Source organism: Apis florea, unplaced genomic scaffold (genome assembly GCF_048593485.1).
Source record: "Apis florea isolate Af1SG1 unplaced genomic scaffold, ASM4859348v1 contig_2350_pilon, whole genome shotgun sequence".
Taxonomy (NCBI): Eukaryota; Metazoa; Arthropoda; class Insecta; order Hymenoptera; family Apidae; genus Apis; species Apis florea.
The window spans coordinates 8,786,894-8,810,696 of NW_028256565.1; the positions used below are offsets into that span (position 1 = coordinate 8,786,894).

At 36.5% G+C, this 23,803-nt stretch overlaps 1 protein-coding gene and 1 long non-coding RNA gene across 3 annotated transcripts in view; one reads left to right on the top strand and one right to left on the bottom strand.

Moving 5' to 3' along the window:
- LOC100869438 (EGF like, fibronectin type III and laminin G domains protein pikachurin) overlaps nt 1–23,803 on the top strand; it is a 178,255-nt gene that overhangs the window by 104,521 nt on the left and 49,931 nt on the right. The gene's annotated exons all lie outside the window — the stretch shown is intronic.
- Nucleotides 5,789–23,803, bottom strand: part of LOC147658191 (uncharacterized) — a 47,117-nt gene continuing 29,102 nt past the window's right edge. The window contains exon 3 of the long non-coding RNA XR_015290938.1: nt 5,789–6,059. This is a non-coding gene — a long non-coding RNA (uncharacterized LOC147658191). The remainder of the gene's footprint in view (nt 6,060–23,803) is intronic.

Sequence of the window (23,803 nt, forward strand, 5' to 3'; positions counted from 1 at the left end):
AATGATAGTATTAACTATTTTTACAAATAAATTTTCAACAATTACCACCATTTTTCTCATTTTACTTTTTCATAATTTCCAACATTGAGAAGAGGGAAAATAAAGAATTTCCTTAAAATCGCAATATAAAAAGGATCTCTTTAAAACTCTTCTCCAGAAGACACTTTGACGTAACTTATTACGCTTTTCACGGCAATTTAAATTTTTTTTCCGCGTATTAAATTCTCTAAAAATTGCAAGATTCTGTGGATTTCACGAAAGATCGAGGTAAATTGTTACGACATTGTATCAATTTATCAAAGAGCAACGATGATAACGGAAACAACGGAAGTTGTTTCATTTCAAAGTCAAAATCTTCGTACGTAAAAATTCAACCCGACCTACTCCTCCGTAAATAAAACACGCGATTTAACCTCTCTAAGTAATAACTTTTCTCGACAGATTTTCTCTAGAATTTCCTCCGGAATATAAAGATCCTCGAAGCCAGTAATACCGAAAGTATTACCGAAAGAAAACATATTTATGAATACAGCATGGCGTCGCGATAGGTAGAAAAGCTCCAAACGATTTTTTTTTCGTAGCAACAAATATGTTCGAAACAATGTTACGATTCTCCATCACGTTCTCGCGTAAACGAAATTAATTTGCTACCGTTTATTTAACGAGAAAGAGAATTGCATTAATTTTGCACGAAAGATAAAACGAATCGGTTAACCAACTTTTTGTTGGATAAAAAAAAATATTACCAAGATTCAATCCGCGTGCAAACAATCGAATCTTTTATTATCGAAATAATAAAGTTAAAAAAATTACCATCGTGAAATGAAATTGGCATTGAAATTACGCTCGCGAATAAATAACGTACGCGTTACATTCTTTCTGTACAACGAACGTATCCCCTTCAAAGAGAAACAAAGGGAAGAAAGGAATAAACGAATAAAACTACGAAACTTGGTCGCTGAGGGAAATATTGTCGTATTTAAAGGAGACGAAGGGGCGGAACTCGTGAAAAGGGGCGTCGCGAAGACACGAAGGAACGAATAATGGAAAACTCGTCGTCGTTCCTTCGTTCGCTTGCCCATTACTTGGCTACATCGTGGAACGAGAACTCGCGACGACCAATTAAATCGCCGACAGGATTGGATTTATCGACAAACGAGCAAGCAATTACTAACATTTAAAGTTGACGAGGAAGGGGGGAGGGTGCGAGTTTCTCGTTAAAAGGCGGGCCCCATCTGGAAGAAGGGAGGGGTAGCTCGTTCGATTTTAATCGCGCCGCTCCCGTTTATCAAATTTCGCCGAGCCGGCCAATTTGTGGTTTCCTTGGACCAAGTGGGGGTGGGGACAGGCTTCGATGTCTGGGGATAATTGGTGGGAAAAATTGTTGATGGATTGTACATTGTCTTATTGCGATATTGGAAAAAAGAGAATGGTGGAAAGTTGATTACTTATCGCGAGTGAATGGAGTCGTTTGAAAGTTGGATGTGTACTTCGTGAGACGAGTTTTAAGGGTTTTGATCGAAGGAAACGTAAGATCTTGAGAATCGTATTGGAAATGGAAAGTTGAGTGTGAAAGAAAAATTTGTATTGTTCGTAATCGTAATTGAAAACGAAAGAGGAAAATTGATATATACGGGTCTCTTAAAGCATTTCATTTCGCTTCTAAGATACAACAGTGTTCGCAAATGTGCCAATCGAGCGAATGTATACCCGGCCAATGCTTCACTTTCCTCTCGATTGGAGAACAAACGAGGCTGTCGTGAACATATTGCCTTCACTCGCACCTGTTCCCTCTCCCTCTTTAACGTTAGAATCATGTCAGAAGCAGGAAATGCAACCACCAGAAACAATGATCAATGTGTCTTCACCTCAAATTGTACCGAATCTCTCTCTCTCTCTCTCTCTCTCTCTCTCTCTCTCTCTCTCTCTCTGTCTCTGTCTCTTAATTGAGCGATTCAGAAGAAAGGTGATAGATAAAATTTAATCAACATTGCAACATGATTTTTCAAGAATTCGCGAGGAAAAGAATTTTCTACGTGGTGGAGCATCGATTAAATAAACTGAGCAGGTTGTTTATTCTCATTATCGATCGAGTTAATAATCTTAACGTACAGGCTCTCGAGGCTAAGACGTTAATCAAAGACGAAACGCGGTTAATTCGCTTGATCTGGCATGTAGAAATCGATGTTTTGGCCGTTGGCCAAGCGACCCGATCCCGGATAGTCCTTCGAGAGTCGGTGAAGTTTGTGTCCTAATAAGGCCATGGGATACCTGTCCTCCACGACAGACGCGATCCAGTTTTCGTTCCAAAACCTCGGCCACGTTTCTTTTTATAGCAAGAGGAAGCTGTTCAACCGCACCATTCGAGAGGTTAGGGAATAAAAGCGATGGGAGACAGTTAGCTTTGACACGACTTAAAATCTCATTTGAGCCTGTGAGCTCGTTGGAGGATTGTTTCGTTGCTTTTGGGAAAATTACACCAGAAATTCTTTGATGCTGACCGTTTCGCGTTACTCGCGGATGGAATTATTCTTTTTCTCCTCTTTTTTTTTTTTTAATAATAGCGAGTTAAATTAAATTTAACTTAACTCTTCGTCGAGGAGTTGTTTATAATTGACGATAAATAAAAATATTTCACGAGGATTCGCGATAAAAATTGTATTTAAAGATTGCAAAATGGTAAAAAAAGATTTTATTTTAGAATTCCGTTTTTCCATCTTTGTGAGAAGTATATACACTTTCGAAATAAAGTAATGTAATTAAATAGTGTTCAATTAAAGTTCGATTATAGAAAACTCTTTATCCCTTTTGTTTCATTAGCAACCACTGCGAGAGGCAGTTTAATTATTTTCTTACGTCAAGTTGCATAAGCGTTTCTTTTAGGAAAGGAACCATTATGACGGCCACTAAAAATCGTATTTCCATGCTGTGCAACCTATTATACCCTACGTCATAATAAGGGTGGTAATAAACATGGTTTATTGCCCCGCCGTTATTATAACTCGCCCCCTCAACTACGCGATGAAAGTTGGTCACTGTTGAAACGAACGGCATATTAAAATGAGCATGGCTTCGAAGCATAAAGGGGGGAAAAAATGTCAGAGTACGTAAAAGCTGGTCGTAAAACATAAAGAAAAAAATGAATATAATAATTTGAACGTTTCTATCGAGATGAATTTAAACGAAAAGATTATAATTTTTCTTAACTTATGAACTATTCTCAATAAAATTGGGGGAAAAAAATTTAACAATAACGTAAAATTTCGCAGACTAATTTTGGAAAGAAATTTAAGAAATTTTTTTTTTTTACAAAATGCCAACAGATAATTAGATACTGCGTTAATTTTAATAAAAGAAAAAAAGTTATCGAAAAATATAATTTCAATCGAGAGCAACAACACGTTTCAAAAGTCACGTTTTCAATTCTTCGCCACGTGATAATATAGAAAACGTACGTGAGCAATTTGTCGATATATTGGAACAAGCGTGCGTGGATTTTGCTAAGCTTGTTTCCCAATGCAAAACGCGAGCAGGAAAAATGATATACGGGTACATGTGCGGTAAGATAAGAAACTGTTTCGACCGGTGAATCCACGAAATTTACCCCATATATAATTCTCCGCCGATTTCGTAATCTCGTACAGAATTAATCTCGATCCATCTCGTAAAATTTGTACATTGTTTCTTTTTCGTTCATATTTTACACGTATCGTTCAACATACCTCCGCGATTTTCCCGTGAAAATTTCTACGCAAATTTTGATAAATGAATCTCTCTCCCTCCCTCCCGACTTTTCTTTCCCATAAATCATCGTTCTAATTATCCTGTCATTCATTTTAAAATTTAAAAATTCTCCAAGCTAATTTCTCAAACAATTAAAATGAAATATCGCCGTGATCCTTGATAAATTAAAAACAAACATGGAGAAAATGTATATTATATATATATATAAAATTTTAATCACAACGTTGCTTATCACTTTCGCACCGCGACAATATTACAACATGGAGGGGAAAAAGGAAATCCCACGTTTTAAAAATTATCGCAATAATGTCGCAATGTGGGTGAAATTTCACGTTTTGAAACTTTAACAACGATATCGCTTTTCTCGCAATAAAAAAAAAGAGAGAGAGAGAGAGAGAGAGAGATAGAAGAAAGATAGATTCGATGATTTTATCAACGTTAACAATTCCACATTCGCACACCTCTCATCCATCAAAATTACTATGACACGCGACTTATCTTTATAAATTCTCCTTACGCTCGGCCATCGATCCATCCTCGCGTTGATACGTTCGATCCATCTTCCCGAATGGAAAGAAGTTAGCCGCTCGTCGAACAAATTTGACACGGGCGAGCTGGTTCGAGTTCGTTAAAATCGCTGTTTTCATTGGCAAAAGAATCAGCACCGTTCGTTAATCCCGTTGCACAAATGCAAGTCCGCCTATGCAAGTCGACACTTAACTATTCCGGATTCGACATCGTGAAAGAACTGGCAACGAAACGAACTTCCATACGAGGTTGTAATAACGTGAGAATAATTTGAAATTTTTCCCTCTTCTCCTCGTTTCCTTTTTCTATCTTCTTCTCCTCTTTTTTTCTTTTCTTTTCTTTTTTTTTTTTTTATTCAGCAGTATCTCTGCCACAAAGAGTTAGCGACGAAACTTTTTTCACGGCGCGTAACACGTTGCTCGAGGAAAATTTTTAACGTTGGAGAAAGTAGAATTGGCAATGAGTAGATATGCTGCTAAAATTACGCCGCTTTTTGTAAGATATTGTAAGATAGTATAAAGTATATTTATACGCGTGTATATATTTACCGCGAGAAAGCACTTTTTAATAATTACAAAAATCTAAAATTTGTAAATATGATGATTTCTTTCTTTGAAAAAAAAAAATAATAAACGATCACACCCCCTCCCCTTTAATTCGACAAGAGACGAGCTTCTATTATTTATATACACGATGCGAATGAGAAGCCGCAAGAAAACTCGATTTGCCGGAAACGTGACTAAAGCTAAGAAAAACGACATTAAATGGCGCTTCAGGCCTGGTTACCAGCGCTAACTCAATTTAAAGAAACGCGAGCACCGATGTCGTTAATGGGGGTGGAGCCGCGTGGCCGAGAGAATAATGGCGCGAAGATTGGGGAGACGCGCGCCACTTTCGGCCTAATGCAGTTGAAAAACGCGCCCTGCGGCGTTTTCATCGCCCTCTCACGCCTTGCTCCCCTTGTTTCCAAACCCGAACAATCGCTCGAACCGGTTTAAAATTTCCTCCCAAATATTTATTTCGCGAGAATAAATATTTTCTTTTCTTTTCTTTTTTTTTTTTCTCCAGGAAAATTTAACGCTGAGAGTCTTCTTAATTCCTTAACCGTCTCGAAAAATAATTTCTCGTTCAAATTTCTTTTTCGAGTATTCGATATCTCGGTTTAACGACAGAAGCATCTAATACTTGGAACCTTTAAATCTATATAATTATATAATCCCTCGTGGCGTGAATGCATATCTTGCTGTTTATATATATGCATACTCTACAAAGGCAAATTATACAAAGTACACTCTACGTTATCGTTACACTGTCATTAACGCACGGAGGGGGGGAGGAAAAACGCGGTAAATTGCCAGGGCAAATGGACGAGAATTCTCGGGAATCGCGTGACTCGGATGCTTTGGAAAGCGTATCGACGAAACGATTATCGTTTACGCGCATAACGCACATACGCACGAGACAGTTTATATATACGAGCACGTTGGAGTTGATACACGTAATTCATATAGGATAATTCGTTGTATCTATTTATTTGAATAACGATAGTAATTCTTTATTCGAGTATACCCGTTGAATTTATTTTAAGCGTACTTGAAAAAATAAAAATTCGTAAGCATGGAATACTTTTTCACTCGTCCTTCGAGTATTTAAGAACGTCGCGCAAATTGAAACTAGTTTCAAGATTTTAAACCAATTGCAGAAAACATAATTAGAAATTCTAAACTAAATCCACGATTCATAGGCCTCGACATCCAATTCCACGTTCATCCTCCAAGTATCAACACCTGCAACACAAAAAATAGAACGGTTGAGAAAGTGTAGATATTAAAAATTGCAGCTTTCGAACGAAGCGTCGCCGATGCGTGCACAGCTCTGCGGCAGGTTTCCAGGTGGAACCCTTCCCCCGAATTATTCGGGCGGCCGATAAATTACGAGTCTTGGATCCTCGATTCGAAAGTTGGCGACGAAATAATCGTTGAATATTTATGCCCCGTGGAGAGCATCTGTCCCTCGCGACAGCCTATCGGCAATCCGGAGTTTTGCGCGCCTCGTCTGATTGCGAGGGAGGAAAGGAACTGTTTGTGTTTGTGTTTGGCGAGGATCGATCGAACGGGGAGTACAGTTCCCTCGAAATGCACGTAAACAGATTAAAATTTTTGTTTCGATCTATAATACCGAATATCCGTCGTTACAGAGAAAAATTTCCCATCGAATTTCAACGTTAAAAATTTCAAAACTCGATACATCTTTCCTTTCGATCCACTATTCCCCCCTCCAAAAACCTCTGCCCCCCCTATCGCTCTATCGATCCACAAAATCCCCGCGATATTTACCCGCTGTAACTCGTCTCAACGATGCCCACCACAACGCAAAATCCTGCTTAAAGTCGGTTAAAAAAGAATTCCTCCGTCTCTCTATCCCCTCTCTTCTCGCATTAACGAGGATCGTGTTTCTTCCCTCCTCGTGGACCCTCGAGGCAGGAAACCCGAGTCGACTCGCTGACTCGCGTGATCTCTTGCGAAGAAGGGGAGAGAGAGAGAAAAAAAGAAAGGGGAAGATAGGAGGGAGAAGATGCAAAGGATAAGAGGGACGACACGGCGTGGCATTGTGGCCGGCATAATGCGGCAACGCTCGTGCAAACACAATTTGTCGCGTCACAGCGGATAGTCAATCGATTAGGTACGTGATGCAGGGTGCGCCACAGGTGCATGTGCAGTACACGCGGCACCAGGATTACGCTTGTCCCAACGACGCTTACAGCGGCCCGCAACTTCCACGTCTAGCCGTGCATTGCTCCAATTAAACGTTATTCGCGTCGCCTTTGCGTACAATAATCGTCTTCGCTGTGGAATCTGAGAAACCGTGTGAAACGTGTGACGGATGTAAACAAGTGGTGATGGAACGGTGAAAATTTAAATTTAAATTGTCGAGGTACGAAGAGATTTTATCTTTTGAAACGTGATCAACGTCCTCTTGTCATAAATCATATTCGTCCGTGCATTGATTCTTATTTCTTTTTTTTTTTTTTCTTTCTTTACTTTTAAATTTTATTTCGAACGGATGGAGGTGATCCATTTTGCCGTCACAATGAAACGTTTTCAATTTGCAAGGTCGTCTCTCCCTTCTTTCTTTCTTTTTTTTTTTTTTTTTTTTTTCATGGGTGAAGTAGTCTTTCAATTTGGATAAATACGAGGTGTAAGCTGTCGCGTGGGATCGATTTCTTTTAATTGATTGGTCGATAGGGGAGGGAGACAGGTGGTGGTCGAATGATAGACGTTGGATACGAGTTATTGATGATGTCCAGAAAACATTTCCAACAGAATTCTTTTCGAAACGAGTGCGTGTCAGATAAATAATTTCACGTATCGTTTTATTTCATCAAATTCATCACTCTGTATTATCTTTACGACATTATTTTCCGTTTTAATCAGATGTATAAGATGACGAAAGATGTTGAAAATCCAACAACCGTTCGAAACAATTTATTCGAAACATTAGAAACTGTATAAACTTCAACCTACAACTTTCTCTTCCTAAAATTTCACGAACGAAACGTCCAAAGAAATCAATTCCCTTCTCCCAATCGAGCGTCAAATTTCCAACTTTGTATAACTTTATACCCGTCAAAATCTGAATCCGGGTGAGAAGCTTCATAAAATTCTCTCGCATCGCGCCTATCACGTTCCTTCGAAAAAGAAAGGAAGAAAAAAAAAAGAGAGAGAGAACACCGCTTTCCAAAAGCGCAAAAAATTCGCCCGGCCAGACGGCGGCCGCCCTCGTCCCTCTCAATTTTCGCTCTTCAACCGAGAGGCAACGAGTTGATCGCGTTTGTTTTTCCTCGTTACGAGGCTGGGGGGAATACGCTCCAAGGGGGAAAAACTTGGAAGCTCGCCGCTTTTTCGAGCCATCCACGCGAACTTTTTCTCGCGCGGTGCATCGCAAACCGGTTCAAACGCAACCGGTGCGGCTTCTTGGCTCGAAGGGGAAATATGAAACCGGAAACCGGGTTTGATGGTCCACCAAGAACGCGGCCATCGAGGTGAATATTATTCTCTCCGCGGACGCGGAAACTTCGTTACGTTCGGTGGCGATGGTTTTTGAAAAACCGCCGATTTCGAAAGTTTTGGAATTGTTTTGTATAATTCGAGTTTTAATTATTTTTTTGACGATCGTTCGGTGAAATTTTTTTCAATTCGCGACGAGTGATAATAATTTTTCGTTGATTGAGTTGTTCGGGCGTGCATTGAATTGTGCAATAATTTTTTGATAACAAGTGAACGATTATAAATTTTGTACAATTCGTAAAGCGATAGTTTATAAATTTATGGAATATTAAATACGTTCATTCTATACGCGTCTATTTCAAAGGAGTTACAAAGTTATTTACGTTCCTGTGCATTTTTAAATTTTATTTAAGGGAAACATTTCTATCCATCGTATTATATTTTTTTTTCTTTTTCTTCCTACCGTGTTCCTGCCTTCATCATTAATGGACTATACGCTTGGAACGTCTCTTCTCCATTTCTCATGAACGAGTAATCCATCAAATTGTTGGCTCGACAACGACTCTATGCGCTCGAGAAACGCGGCCTTAATCGCGAGAAAACAAATTCCATTTTTTTTTAATTAACACTGTATCGTGGCTCGTTGTGATCCCGGATGCATGTCAGAGAACACGAGGAACGTAAAAAAGAAGAATCGTATCGTCGAAAATAATTAGAATTCTCTTTGTGAAACGCCTCACGTTCTTTTTCTATTAATTCTTAAAACACTTGATATGATATTTCCTTGTTTACGATATTTCTTCCAAAAAAGTATCGATGTATCGATACTTATATTTTGTAAATAAATGAACCGACTCTTTTTGGGAAAAATTAATCGTTCATTAATTACGAATGGAGATATTTTTTCTTATATTTTCGTAAAGAGAAACGATCAAAAATAGAGCACAAACAATCTCAAAAAATAAAAATTTTCCAAATTAAAGAACCATCTCAACTGCACTCCTTCATTTTCACATCCACTCTATTTACGATTCCACGTCGCAGTCACCCGCGAATAGATCGTTTGCGTGTTTTCACACCGTAAGCGTGAATTAGAGCCAGGATCATCCTAACAGACTCGTCATACGTAGAATTTAAATCAACTTCCTTTCTCGAACCGATGCGACAAATTAAACGGACACGTGCTCGACGAAAAGTCACGGAAAACGCACAGTTTCCTCTCTCTCGCTCTCTTTCTCTTGATTGTAAAATCGATATCACCAGGCCCAGACCATCCACCATCCATGTTTCACCGTTTTCCCTTCTCACGATTCACGTCGAAACGAGTTCGAGGCATCCGTGTGCCGTTGATTCCGTTTTAACGGCCACAGTCACCATACACCCCCTTTCTCCTTGTTAATTAAATTTCTCCCTTCCCAGAAGAAGAAAATTTTCCCCCTTCGTTGTATTTTTATTATAACGACGAGTTTCTGTTCGCATCGAATTTATATTTCGCTCGAGCTTTCTTCTTTCCATTTCTTTTTCTCTTTCCCTCTCCTTTTAATCGAGAGACCGCGCTGCTAATGAGGGTGATTTATTACGCCCCTAGCGCAGTTTGGGGGTAATTAGGGAATAGATGGGCACGTGTGGCTTGCGAGTTAATTAGACTTGTGGTGGTGGGAGATAGAGAGAGAGAGAGAGAAGGTTCGTGATGCTTCGAGATTGATGAACGTTTGATTTAGAGATGCGAGTTATCTTCAATCTTCCTCGTCTGCACCTCGTGGATTTTTCGATTTCCTTTTTTTTTTTTAATTTCCAAGATTTTAAAAATTTTGGACATACTCGCCGAGAGTTTTAATTATCATGCACGATATAATTGCTTTTGAATTCACATCCGGGAAACGAGAGAGAATCATTTTCAACGGACAATTTTTCTTCTTTTCCTCGCTTTCGTCCAGATATTATTCAGAAATATGTATAAATTCTCGTAGAGGATCGCAGCCGACAATGAGCGGAGAGGATAAGGACACTCCTGTTATTCCCCTTTCGAAGAAAAGCTGAGATCGTGGAAAACAGGATAATCCTGAGACACGTTCCATTTGTTTCAAGATTTAAACGGATTAAACGATCGCTAGGGGATAACAATGGAATTAAAGTTGTTATTAAATATCGTTTAAAATTATACGCATTGCATTGCATTATCTCAAAGGAAATAACGATATAAATTTACGTTAACGAAGCAGCGTCGAGCCACGTTATAAAAGTCAAATCGAGCCCCTAATTCGAGTATCAACAACGATCGACTTGAAAATCGAATCAGACCAAGTCGCAGTTCGTGCATTCGCCACGATCCTCTTGGATTTCTACCTCCCCTCCCTCGAATGCGAGCAAAGCAGCTCGACAGATCTACAAACGGGCACGATCCAATTTAACCTCCAATCGTAGCATCCTATCCAATATCCAAGATAAGAAACTTACCGGAAGACAAAGCCTGGATGATCGCCTCCTCGGGATCAATTAACGGATAACGGTTTTTTGCGTTTCAAATTGGGCCAATATAATATTCGCACGACGAGAGACGAGCTCAATGTTCAATCAATAACCCGGCCGGGATAATTGGAGGCAATAATTTTCGGTAGAAAAGGGATGGCATGTGTTTCTAATGGGCCATCGATTTGTACGGTACGATTATTGGCGGTGTTCGTGTCACGGACCGCCTCCAACCAGCCTGTTAATTGTCAGACGCGAATGGAACTAATTATGAGGGATTCTGGCTCGCTTCGATGCGGGAATAATACTGGCAATGCTTGTTGTTCGTCGTCCGGGCCAAGGAGATCCACGGATTATAATACTTTCGCACTCGTTCTGTTTATTTTCTTTCGACGCGATTCGAAACGAAAATATTATTACGGATGAAACATTATTCGATCGTGGGAACGATGGAAACGCGTAAGCGTGGAATTTAAAAGTATTATGATAAAGTATGTATATTTTTGCAAGTTGGATATTTTAAAAGCGTGAATTTTTTTTCTTCCGTAAAATGAAAGTTGGAAGTATCGATAATTTTCTTGAGATGTTGAAATCTTATTATAGAGAAAAATCGTTGTTATTAATACTTTTATTGAGAAATTAAATTTGAAATATTTCGATCATTCTATTGTTAGAACAAAAAATCAAAACGTGCTGCCATCTTTTTTCTTTAGTTGTAACGTTCAAATCCTATCAAGGTTCATTTTATAGAAAACTTTTTAAACTTTCCTCAAAGATTATCCTCATAAGGATTACTCTTGATATAAAAAAAAGAAAAAAAAAAATAACTCTGACTTTTAAGACCGTATCGAAGATATTCCCGAAGGATAAAGACGAAAGGTATTATAAGGTTTAACTTTCGAAAACGGTGATGAAGTCGGATTTCTACCATAAACCTAACTCACGTCGTAAAACTTGACACGTATTAAAGACCACCTGTCCACTGCCTGATCTCGGCATTAAAGATGATTAAAATCGTCTCGTGGGCGGAATAATAGGACGGGTTTTTATCGAAGAGGGGTGGTCAGTGAATGGAAGAAGAAAAATCGGTTTAAAATCGAAGACGATCGATAATTGGACGTGGTCGATGGTTTGGCTGTTGGCCAGAAGAAACTTCTTTCCGGTCAATTTGAAGTTATTTCAGTTGTTTCGACCAGCGAAATGTAAACCTGAAAAAGAATTTCTCTTTGTTCCGAAGAAAGTTACATCACAGATACATATTTAAAAAAAATTCCATTCCATCGATTTTTCGAAGATATTGTTTTTAAATTTGAAATATAAATTTTTGGAAATTACAAGTTATTTGATCAAATGATAAAACTATGAAAAAGTACAATCTACAAGATTATTCATCACAGGAATCCAGGCGTGTTACGCATATGTGAGATGTGTGAAAAAAAAAAAAAGAACAGTTTGAGCAACAGTTTTTTCCTTTTACCAAAACTACGCGAGGAATCTTCTATAGAAATTCCAATTTTCGTGAATGAGGCAAGCTTCGATCCACCATTCCTTATTTACGCTTTCACCTCATTCCTCGTGCATGCCTCGCGATCCAAAAATAATTCCGCAGAATATTGTCGTCCGTGATAAAGCTATTCCACAACCTCAATTCAAAAATCTAGGAATCGTCACAAATAATTAATCTGTTGAGAATCTAATTTCGAGCGGGTGAAATTCTAAAACGATTCCTTCATGAAATAATCCTTCGTCAATCAATACATAAAGTGTATAAATGTATAAACCAATATATAAAATATATTCGAAAATTTTCTTTTTCTTTCTTAAAAAAAATATTCTCAAAAATTATGACTTATGAAAGCAATAATTTGATAAACTCATTCTATATTCCAACATTTTCTCTTACTATTCCAATCCTCGGACAAAATTTTAAACGAACCAAAAAACATTGATATTACATCGCAATGATCAATTATTTTCTTATCCAATCCCCTATACACTCGATTAAACCATCGACCCACTTCACTTTCACTTTCACTTTCTCGCGAGTTGATAATCCGAGGGAATACCCCTTTGCCGCGACAAATCTTTTTAACACACCTTGAAAAACTCCAACAATATTACCGCCACTCCATTTCTCTAAAATTCTCTAATAACCTCAAGAGTGCTCGTTCTCAACCCTCTTTTCTCAAACGCTCTTCATTCACACCCCAACGCTCGTCCACACCCCTCCCCCGTCAATCACGCCCGGTTTAAAAGCCAAAGATAATTAAAACCGGCACGTTCCTCGAAAATGCGAAATTCAATTCGATACAATATCATTCTCCCCTTCTCTCCTCTTCTCCCCCAAGCAACCCGGAAACAATGAAGGTCCAGGAAAGGTCGAGGCTGAAAGGGTGAAAGGGCGGTGGGCGCAGAAGTGCACTTTCGCGCGGGGAGGGAAGGGCGCAAACACGTTCAAAACCATTATCAACCCCGCCGGGATGGGGTGGCATTAATGGGGAGGCGACCCTTCTTCCAGCCGCTGGAAATATATCCGACGCCCTTTTTCCGCCGCTGCATTTTTCATTACACACCCCCGCGAACACGCGGCCGCCACTTACCCTCGCGGACCTTCGTAGCTCCAAGCAAGCACGAAACTCACAACCCACCGCCCCTCCCCGTTTGCGTTACACCCTTGCTCACGAGCTGCTGACTCTAACGCGCGTGTTTTATCTCTCTCTCTCTCTCCCGTCCCGCCAGCCAAGCGTTTCAAATCTTTGTCTTCCTTTGCAGATCGCACGGATGCGATAATTGGATTTTTTGTAATAACAATAACAATAATAATAATAATAATAATAATCGGTTTTTCGACGTTATATTGTTACGTTCGAGAGCGAGAAAATCGCTTTGCGTAATATTTTATTCGATAAAATGATAGACTGGTAGAAGGAAGAAAGGAAAATAATTTCTTTTCTGATTTATAATTGCTTGTAAATATTCGTTACGATCGGAACGGAGATTATTATTATTATTATTATTATTATTATTATTGCGTTTCGATGTATACTTTCAAAGAGATATATTGTCACAAAGGATTCTCATCGGTGTATATAACGTAAAAATCAATGATTTCAATTTTGTTCCTGCGTTATAAAGTGTTTCAAAAAGTAATCAACCGGTTTATCGAATATTAATAATCGACGATATCGAATAAATCTTTCGGTTTTGGATATTAACATTAATTTTGTTTCATATCCTTTTATTGCAGTCGATGATAAATATATCCTTTTGTATGCTGGATTTTTGAGTCTTTTAAGCGTTTTAATAAAATGTGAAGGGTTTTTGTAATTCTACAGACGATCAGACAGGGATAAGATTTTAAGATAAGATTCCGTGCAATTTTCTTTGGGGGGAGGGTTAAATTAACTCTACGTTTATTTCAGCCAAAAATTAATCTTGATTTTTATTTAGATTTCCTTTTGGATCCCTTTTAAATTCCATCGATTTACACTTATGTTAAAATTTCTTTCTTATCAAAAATATTTGGGAAAAATAATTTCGCAAAAATGTTGTTAGAAATTAAGAGATTAATTATTCGGTCGGTATTATTTACACGTTTCGAGGAATTGCGGAAGGAAACGATAGGGTTAAAAGGGAGGCGAGGTAATCCGGATTAGGGTGGCGCGCTTAAAAATGGCGGGCGCATTGTTTAAATTAAATCGAGCAAAAGCGGGAAATACGAGGAATCCTGGAATAAGAAAAAGAAATTGACTTTATTTACTGCCACACTTTCGAGAACCGGTTCCCATTTATTTCATACCACTTTTTTCCCACCCATAACCCTCTTACTTCGCCATTTCACATTCCCCAACCCTTCTCAAACCCTCGTTATAATTAATTTTTTCTGGATTTTCCCCGTGTACACCTTACTTATTCAAAACCCTTTTTACAAATGTCCATGATTTAACGGTTTTTCCACCATTCCCCTTCCGAATCTTCCTTCACCGTGGCAAAACAAAAGAGAATGGAATGCCGAACGGGTAATATCGACTCGTTTTAACATCGTGGAAAAAGGGGAGAGTGTCGAACTTTGATTTTAATTTAATGGAAATTAACTTTCGAAGGTAAACACTGTTGTGCTTTTGTACGTCATGTACATTAATAATACATCGTACAGGCATACTCGACAAATACTAATACGCAATTTTGTTGTTTCGAGTATAATTAAGCTTGAAATTTATTTTCCTTTTCGATTCACTCCCGAGTTGAAGTTTTGAGCTTATATATTATTCCAATTCGATGGTGATGAATTTTTACTTAGAGGGAGGAAAAAAAAGATGATTATTCCAATTCGATGGTGATGAATTTTTACTTAGAGGGAGGAAAAAAAAGATGATTATTTCTTACTTTTTTTTTTTTTCAAAATTTAAACCCTCTTACGTTGGTATTAAACCCGTTACCCTGCTGATTCGACGCGGTGCAAAGGGGCATTAAATTTATACATCCACGTAGGCGTCCTGTAATCATAGTGTACGCGGTGCAATTTTCGATAAACCGGCTAATTTGACGCGCGTGGAGATCCGATCGAAACGAGAAAACTCGTTCCCCGGCGGTCTCGCTTTTGCATAATTACACGTTTCCATCGAATCGTTATTTTTCTTTTATATATGTATATGTACCTTGCTCTCGAGGGTGTTTTCCGTTTAATTTCTACGTATCGAAGCTGTCACTTAGTCTGTTTCTTCGAAAAAAGGAGAGGAGGGAAGGGAAGGTTATCATAATTGATCGATATACCATTTTCAAAACAAAAGAGGAGAAAAAGAATTTTCATTCTCGAACGAAATAAAAGAAAAAAGTTTTAACGGACTGAACAATAATATAACAATTGTCATACATTTCTCCATAGAAGAAAATAGAAATCGTTAATTTCCATCATCTTGAGAATTTCTTTTAAAGAAGCAAAGTATCTGTTTCAGAGATGAAAATCGAGGCGGTCACCATCTCACGGGCGAGAATTTATCGTGTTAAAATTCTTCGAGAACGAATTCCATCCCCGTCGTTCACCTTATTCGCGAAAGATGAACAAAAATATGCTCTTCCTCCGAGATGCTTCGCGATCATTGCATTCTGTTAGGGAAATGGGTGGTGGTCGGCCGCGTTTCGACCGATGTTCCTCGAGGGAATAAAGGGGTGACTAAATTGCTCGCCATACGTTCTCGACCCGAAACCGATGGAATACACCCTTGAACATTGGATATTTTTCTTGGAACGAGGTTGTCGAGCTCGGGCTTTGAAAATTCTTGCATGCAAACCGTGTCGGGAGAAAGAATAATTGGCCTCTCTCTCCACTGTTGTGGAGGAAGGGTTGTAAAGGAAATTGCGAACGTTTGAGAAATTTTTTCAAGGATGGATGGCGTGATGGGATGAATTGAAATTATTCAAAAGGGGTGGGATATCGGGTATCTTCGAATCGATGGAATCTTTGCAAGAAAAATTGTATTCTCCAAGGAATTACGCGGGAATGGGGAAGATGAAAATAATAAATTTCAATATCATCTCTTTGCGTTTGAAGAAAATTATATATCAGGGACAAAATAACTATTATCGTACTTTCATTCCTCTTCGCGTTCCATGAATCAGATATCTATCCGCAAAATTCTAAATTCTCTTTAAACAATGCAAAACAATGGGATATCTCTAACACAGAGTTCGGTTAACGTGGCGATTTAAAGAGCAAGGTATACGCGCAAACAAAAGGCCAGAAAATAAAGAGAGAAAAAAAAAACGGAATGTTGGAAAGCGCGAAAAAAGAAAGGTAACGGCTAAACTGAACTATATAATAAAGGCCACGTTAAAACAATCGAGGTAGAGAAAATCCCGAGGCGGGCGGTCCAAGCGAGAAAAGACGGTTGGAAATACCGCAGACCGGAAGTAAAGAGTTTCGAGGGAGTGGAAAAGGGCATGCGCTCGAAGAAAAGAAGTTGAAACAGACGAGGGGAGGGAGAGGGGAGGGCGAAGAAACGGGTGGAAAGAAGCGAGCAATTAAGGGAAGAAATTGACGGAGTAGCAACGACCGACCGCAACGAATTGAAGGAAAAATCAAAGAAAAAAAAAAATAAAGGGGAGAAAAGAGAAGTGAAGGAAAAGAGGAATTTCATTAACATTCTTAACGCGCGACGACACGAACGTAAACGATGACGATTGTTTTGTTTAGTTGGCGAGGGAGAGGGAGAGGGGATCTCTGTTCGTACGGATAATTTGCACAAAGGCACGCCTCCAACCCGTTGAAACGATCAATCAAATTGGATGCACGTCGTCCTTTCGACGTCGTGGAGGGATGAAACAGGTGTGTAGGATCTCGTGGAACATCGTGAATCCTCCTTATGAACGACCGATTTATACACTCGAGACAGTGTCACGCCTCGATGAATCTTAAATTGACCGCGGTTTCGCGTCGAGAATCGTATTAACCGGTAGAACTTCCGCTTCTGCTCCACTATGCCTCGTAAACTGGGACTGGTTTGCATGCAAATATGTTTATATACGTGTAGTAGCAAAAGTATTCGAATATTTACATTGCTGAAGAGAAATTATATTATACTGAATTGGACGAACGTGTGTAGAATATAAAGTATATGAGATTAGCTATTGTTTTATTTTTTTATTTGCAACGTAATTTTTGAAAAATATTTTGTGATTCTGTCTTGTTAATTATAAAATTATAAGTTTACTGAAGAAGTGAACGAAATATTGAAAATTTAGAGCTTGATTTCATCTCTGCTCTATTTATTATACTCATAATATTTTATATGAAATAAAATTGTTATATAAATGTATGAAGGTTGAATATATTGTGTATATGTAAGATTATCATTAACATTATCTTTCTTCTTTTTTCTTTTTTGTTTTTTTTAGAGAGGCGAGGAAAAAAGAAAAACGAGGGAAGCTTGTCGAGATCGTTAAAACGAAACGAGCTGAAAAAATATGATAGTCGGAGTGAATATTCTAATGAAATTATTCGAGAGATTGTGGACGGTTGTTGAGATGCCAAGAAATGTACAAAAGGAATGGAAACGATGATTTTGTAGTATCATTGAATATTTTTATATGAAATTCAAAAATGAAATTTTGATTTTCACAATGAAAATCTTCCATCTTCCTTTTATCTTCGAATTCTTTTCTTCTTATTTTTGAAACGATTGATTGTCGTTCTTCTCTCGTTAAAAATTTCCAAAATTTCTCAAATCTTTTATTCCATAAAGAAAACGAAACAATATTAAATTTCAAATTCCATCGTCTGGAACCATCGCGAAATGGCAAATAATGGTTTGATCGATCTCGCATAGTATTCGACGATATTATGCTACCAGATGGAAGCTCGATCAGCGACACTTCTGTTTGGCATAGCTTGCAAATCTACACGCGCGATAAATCGCGCCTCGTGGCCCGTAACAAGTGAAGTGGTTAATTGAGGCCCCAACGAGGAACTGGTTTTGGCGGTGGGCCAAAGTGACTGATCATACACGTGGAACAGAAAACCGAAGGTCACTGATCCCGTCGATTCGATAATTTCCATTTTCTCCTTTGTTGAATCTTATTTCGAGAACTCTTCTTATTATTCTCTGGATCGAGGATAGTGAATATCAATTCGACGTTATTCTAATTTTTGTAATTGACTTTGGAAATTGTGTTTGGAATTTTTTTTTTTCTTTTGAATAATTCATCGATTTATTCAATCGTATTTTAACATCGATTTTTAAATAATGTAGTGGGATAACGTTTTGGAAAAAAAAAATAGAATAAGGAAAGGGAGGAAAAAAAAAAATCTTATTTCTCTTCAAAGTATTCTCTTTAGAACTTTGTATAGTTAATCCAACGTTTCTTTTACTTTTTAAAACGAATTACAAAGTTTCTTCAAAAGGCCATTAACTGTCTAACCGAGAGACGTTACTCTTAATTTAGCTCATAATTTGAAATTTTGTTTTTAAACTACGAAATTTCGTATAATTTCGCGAAGGATTGAATGAAATTTGCTGACTTAAATATTTAAAATATCAGAACACTTAGAAGACAGAACTAGTGTGTTTAAAATTACAATTATAAGTGGAAAATGATTAAAAAAAATTTTCGAAATTATAATATATTGGGAATATCTCTGGGACAGGCGTTAAATTTTCGCCATGAAGAAATAATTTCAACAGGAATTTTAACGAAAATGATTTGATCAATTATAAATTGTGGAAAATTAAATTTTGTTGATCAAAAACACTTTAAATTATAAAATCTGTTCATTCTGTTCTCCATTTTCTCTTATTAAATTAAAACGTATAATCAATTTACTCGAATAAACTAGACGTACATTTAACTAGAAACATTTAAACGAATCTAAATATCAAATATTAACTTTCTCGAATAATCTCGACAAATTATTCCAAAAAAAATATCCTATTCGAAAATGCGAAATCGATAAATTATTATCGTGCATGTTTAGAACTGAATTTTTTAAAGAGCTGTAAATAATGTCTGTTCAAATCATTGCCCCAAGCGATCGATCCTTTTCATCGTTTTATCTTTTTAATCCTATATAGTTATGATTCGCGTAAAAATTATATTTTTAAAAAAATTACTTGATGTACGCGAAATATTATATAACCAAAAAAATTTTTTATAAATAACTGTAAGTAAATGCATAATTTTAAATTTCAATAATAATTATTTGCAGAAAACTCTCAATAAATAATTCTTTTCTTCTAATTTAATATTTCCCTATCATAAAAGAAACAATAAAAATTTTTTTCTAATATTTATACAAAGATCGATAAAAATCGTCAAAAATCCTGAAAAATGAATCTATAATTCTTCATAACTGTTTCAAAGCTTTCATAACTATCGTCGTTAAATGTTTATTTATCAGAGGAGAGAAGAAAAGCATCTTCAGCAGAAAAGTTTCGATGAATCCAGCTTGCTGAAACTTTCATGTCTTGATTGTCCGTTGTTTACCGTGGTCTAAAATGGCTTCAATATTCGCGTAAGTCCCACGAGGGGGGAGTGTAGAGGCAACTCGGTAAGAAGCTTTTATGCGAAATTTGCGGCTTTGAAATTTTTCAAAAATTCACCAACTCCTGGTCGAGTGTCCTTCGTGTTTGATAAACGCGATAAACGTTATAAGGATCGGACAATGGAATATTAAGCCCATGAAATTGCGGTGGAAACTGAGGATGTAAAATATTAGGTCATCCCATGAGTAATAAAATTTTTACTCAGAGTTGAGCATGAAATGACCAGAGCTCACTTGCTACAGGAAGTTTTGTAAAAGATAAATTATTTAAGATGATACAGAGGATGTTTATGAAATTTGACAAAAAGATAATAGATAAATAATAATGAAAATCACGAGAGTAACAAGTTTTTTGGAAGAAAAACAAATCTTGTTTTTGTTTTTTTTTTTTTTTTAATTCTTTATTATAGAAATATACTCTGACATTTATAAACGAAATAAAATCAATTAAACTGTAAAGAAAGTTAAATGTGTATTTCATGTTATGTTATTTATTCATAATATTAAATTTTAATTGAAAATTATCCGCATAGAAAATATTTCTGTGTTTTCAACACAGATGTATATATTAATTCGAATAATGTAGATTTATTATTTCACATTGGTTTGTTTTTCATTTGGAAATAATTGAAAATTGAATTGAATGAAATTATATATATGATATTATGGAAAATAAAATATAATTCTATATTCTATACCAGCAGATAATTGAAGTGAAATTTAAAATTTCTAATTGGTTTATTCTTGATTTAAAAAAAAAAAAAATCATTTGAAACATAAGTTTTGTTTAATTCAATGGAATTGTTAATTGATTCAATGAAATTAAAAATGAAATATGAATATTAAACTGGTGGACTTGTTGATTCGGTGAAATTTACTTGAACGTGTAATAATTTGGAAACAAGTTTGTTTAATTGCAGCAAACTTGAAAACTACGGTGTGTATACCCCTTAAGTTTCTCAGGTTGTTTGCGTTTGCTTTAAAGATTTTGAAGTTATATGTAATTAGAATATTGTTGATGGAATGAGCAATCTGTAGCGAGATAGCCAATGAATAAAATATTAGAGATTCGTTAAGTATCATAGAAAATGAAAATTTCTGATAATTCGATGCAAGCAGTTATTTAAACCTCTCCAAATACTTTGTTTAAATTAAATTTAAACAGAATACCTATATACATACGATATATACAAATGTTCTGAAATAAAAATTATATGCTTCGCAACAAATCTTAATCCAATTAAGAATCAAAGATGACTTTGAATAGATTTAGATTAATTTTTAAATCGATTTACAATCATCAACGCACCATCAATAACATAATTATAAGCAATATTTTTCCAGAAATAACGTAACGTTACCTTAAAACTCGATTAAATCCTATTGAAATTAGGAAAATTTTAAACCGTTATAACTCCGAAGATAATGATTTTCAATCAATGAACCGAACATCGTTAGAAACGGGGAACTTTCCGCTTTAAAACGCTTTTTGTTTTATCTCGATACGACTTCCGGTTCCCGAGATATCGTCGTGTAAAGCAAAGGGTAATTTTTCGATCATTTACTATCGCCGTCCTTATTGTTTACTCGGAACTCTCGCTCGCGCCTCGTCTCACTGACCTATCCCAAACTCCAGACAAGCGTCAGACGCGATTCCTAGAAATGCAGTAGTACACATCCAAAAAATATAGATGGCGGCTCCATTCATATTTCCGCGCTATCTTAAGCGATATGGATACTTTCAACTTTTATATCTCGGCAACCGATCGAGATATCGGGATAATTCAAAAAGCAACTTCAATGGCACGTTTCCCTCTATTTTCTGACAACGTTTCAATGGCAAAATTTTTAATTCATCCCCGTGTTTTTCACGTTAAAATATCGAAGTTTGCGATTACGATGATCTATCGTATTTAAAAATTTAAATTCATTAAATTTCACGCTTTTTATAATACGACGAATAACAAATACAGATTGATCTGAATAAATATTAATGTTATATTTAAATTAATTTCTTTTACAAGTTACAGAAGGGGAAAAAATGACAGGAATATTATCAGCAGTGAAAGCCGGTAAAACCAACAGGATAGCGATCCATTGAATTCGTGGTAGCTCAGTCACGAGTATCTCGTGTATTTCGTCGATAAAACTGCCGTGGCACGATCACGGAAGTGTATCACACATACGTGATCGCCATGACTTTCTGTCCAAGGATCCAACGATGCGATCTTTTCACGCAAGATAAATTCTCTTTTCATTGCAGATCGATTTAGATTAATATTGTCCAACAAACGGGTTTCATTTAGATAAAACGCGGGATAAATTTGAGGGAAGGGGAGAAGAATTTATCGATGTATATATTAAAGTTAAGGAAAATCCAATGAAAAATGAAGGGAACAGAAAGTCGGAGAATAATACCGGTTGGAATTTTTTCGTGCCACCGGAATACAAATAACGCGATTTTCCGGTTCGTTATCCGCCAAGTTTCTATGCATGTATTATAACGGCGACGTTGCTCGATCGAATTTCGAAATCTGGGTGTTCTTCTCTTCGTCCTAATAATCGAAACAAAGGATACATCTCAATAATTTGTTCATTTTAAAATAAAGTAAATTTCTATCTTCTTTCTATCGATCTTATCTCCTCTTGATGATTTACGATTCCTTTTTTTCAAATATAAAAATTGAATATCGAAAATTAATATTGGAAATTATTCTTATACTAGTAATATCGAACATTGGAAATTAATATTAAATATCAATATCGGTGGAAGGGGAGGAGAACCGATTATAATTCCTTGTTAAAATAACGACAATTAATCATCCATCCATTAATATCAGAAAATTTCAAAGGCAAATTTAAAACGTACCATTAAATTTTTCGCCCGTTGTCAACTTTTCGCCATTTTGCGGAAAAAGAAAAAAAAGCAACGACGATATTTTCTCAATGCGATTCAAAACGAAATCAAAACGATCCGCGGCAACAAAACAAGCCAATCGAGATGCAGCAATAAACAAGTGTGAATAATTCAATCGATGTCGATGAACGGTCGGATTAAGCGGTTTAAAGCGTATAATGAAGTAACTCGAAAACGTTGAAAATCGTACAAGCAACAAATGTATCCGATTGTAATTCGACGCAACTACTCGTACAATTCCAAATCAAAAACACAATCATTACTCGCTGTGACATTTTCGTATTTGATCTCGGTATAAAGAAGGTAAATTGAAAAATGGAGAAAGAGGAATTATTCGATGATGAAGTAAATAATTTCAGAAGAAGAGAAATTGATAAATCGTTAATCCGTGTGCTCGAACACACGGAGATCCCGTTTTTTTAACGTCACGACAACTCGTGACAAAGGACGATATCTGAAATGTTCGCGCGAATTCAACGCGGTTTTCCCGATTTTTTTTTCTTTTTTTTTTTTTTGTCCACGGTTTTCCACGACACTTTGCACAACCGTTGTACGGCTGAAACGATATCACGTTGCAGCCGTTCGACTGTCGACCAGGTCTCTAGATGGAAAGACAATTCTCGCGACACTTTTCATCGGATCCGCTTTGTCGCTAACATCGAATTATTGCAAAACAAAGCTTTGATACTTTTTTTATTGCCATTTGCTTCCAACGATTTTTTCTTTTTTTTTTCTTTTTAATAAGCTTTGATCGTGTGTCTCTTCTTTAATCCGTTAGCTAGTAATGCGCAGTGATTAGCCTGTTTTTGGAGCTTAAAAATTCCTCTCGTTTTTACGATATACGTATTCTACAATTTATAATAATATTCAAGTGAACTTTAAATAATGGAAAATTATATATTCTTCTTGTTTACAGTAATAGAAATGATAAGAAAATACTAGAACAGTAAATCGTTTGCCAAATGTTTATCAAAATTTATTTTATTATTCATCTGTTTAAAAAAAAAAAGAAAAAAAGACGAGAAATTAAAACATCACAATATGAAATTTTATTTAATTCATTTTAATTAAACGTGTTATTGAAATATATATATGAAAAAT